We start from the raw sequence: 2,014 nt of genomic DNA on the forward strand, positions 1-2,014 counted from the left end.
TAGACAGGTATGGGCGTTAACTGATAGTCGTTCGCCAAACTGGGGTTTTCAAAATGGTTCTGTTTTTGCTAATATTCATGACCTCTTAATGAATATTAAGAACTCGTTATGGCCTGTTGAACTTAGAGAGTCATTTCCGTGGACCTTATGGCGTATATGGAAGAACAGAAACATGGCTTCTTTTGAAGGAAAATGCTTCTCTCCTTTGGAATCTGCAAACAAAATTAGAGAGGATTGGCTTGAATGGATTGAGGCTCAGAAAAATGAAGATGAAGGTCTGTTGCCTGTGTTGTGTAGGGTGAATCAACAGAATAATGATCAGAGACAGAGTATTAATGGTGACAAGTCTGGTTGGATGCCGCCTCCTCCTAATTGGCTCAAATGTAATATTGGTATATCTTGGTCCAACAGGAACAAGCTTGCTGGTTGTGCATGGGTTTTAAGAGACCATTGTGGTGTTGTTTTACTTCATAGTAGAAGAGCCTTTGTCAGGGTGAATGTGAAGGAAGAGGCTCAATTTTTAGGCTTGATGTGGGCTATTGAAAGTATGCGGAGTCACAGGGTTGTGAAGGTGATTTTTGCTTTGCAGGTTGAAGTTTTGGTCAAGGCTATATATCAATAGACCGGTTGCGTGGCCTTCCTTTAGATATCAGTCTATGGAAGCTATTTTGGCTCTTAAGTGTTTCTCGGCTTGGAAAATTCTTTTGGAAAACTCATTTTCAAACAGAGGTGCCTTTCTCATCGCGAAGAGTGTGACTAATGAGTGTAGACTGCATTCATATGTCGCGCGTAGTCATCCTTCATGGCTTGATGGTTTATTTGCTGAAGAAAGGGTTGGGGCCTGTGATTGAATTTGAGTTTTTTTGGGGTTTGGTTATCTCCGTGGGAGTTTTTATTCTTGTGATATAGCCCTTATTTTGTTTGTAAGTGGCTTTCTGTTGCCTCGCTTAAGTTTGAGTTGTTGTGCTCACTTAATGTATTTTAATTTTTTGGTTATGTTGTATATTACATCTCTCTGATCAATATAATTCCAGATGACCAAAAAAAAAAACCCGTTTCATACTCATTATATGTTTTATATACTATGGAGTATTTTTTATACTTGATCTTATTTCATATAAATACGAAGATTAAAATAAAAGTCAAGATATAAATTTAATACTGTGTGAAACAGATAGGGTATGTATATAGTATAAGTTGAATACAGCTGTGCATATTATAGGAACATAAATCCCATTAAACAATCCCCAACACTATTGCCAGTTTTTCTCTTTGACTTTGAAGTTTGAATGCATTCATATATAAAGAGTAATAAACATTTACTGTAATTAATTTCATTTATTCACCTTTCAAATACTCCAAAACGAAGATTGAACGACACTTTTTGGGGTTTTTGTTTGTTTGTCATAGAGTCTTTATTATCCCACAGTACTTATTCAAGTTCATAACGTTTATCGTTTTCTCAAACCACTTTCCCAATTAAATATGATTAGTATCTTAGCGTATAATTACATATGTAGTATATAATCGATGTATCTAGCAAATATTTGGGGTTTATATGTATGTGATCCGTTAATGTAGACAACATTAGTGCTGGAATCTCAGATAACAGTTTCAGACCTATATACTCACTCTATTACGAGTAGTTTCCCAAACTGAAGGATCAGTTTTAATCTCATGTGGATTTGTGTTGTCCTATTTATAGTAATTATAGTACAATAAATTAAATTCCCTATACTTTTAGTTCAATGAAAAGTTGACCTAAAATATACTACAATTTATAACTTAGAAAAATGCAAAGTATCCATAGATTAGCTACACACCTCTAGCCAAGAAAATTAGATGCTCTAATGCTGTAGAATTATCTTTTTAAGATTTCGTAATTCTAACCATTTCTGTTAAAAATAAATATTTTTTCTTACCCAGCAATTTTAATTCAAAAGAATAATTTAAGTCTTCCTTATTTTTACTAAATGCAGAAAATACTAATCTGAAATTCCAAATTCACCTCACC

This window comes from Arabidopsis lyrata, assembly GCF_000004255.2.
Source record: "Arabidopsis lyrata subsp. lyrata unplaced genomic scaffold ARALYscaffold_8, whole genome shotgun sequence".
In the NCBI taxonomy this organism is placed as follows: domain Eukaryota; kingdom Viridiplantae; phylum Streptophyta; class Magnoliopsida; order Brassicales; family Brassicaceae; genus Arabidopsis; species Arabidopsis lyrata.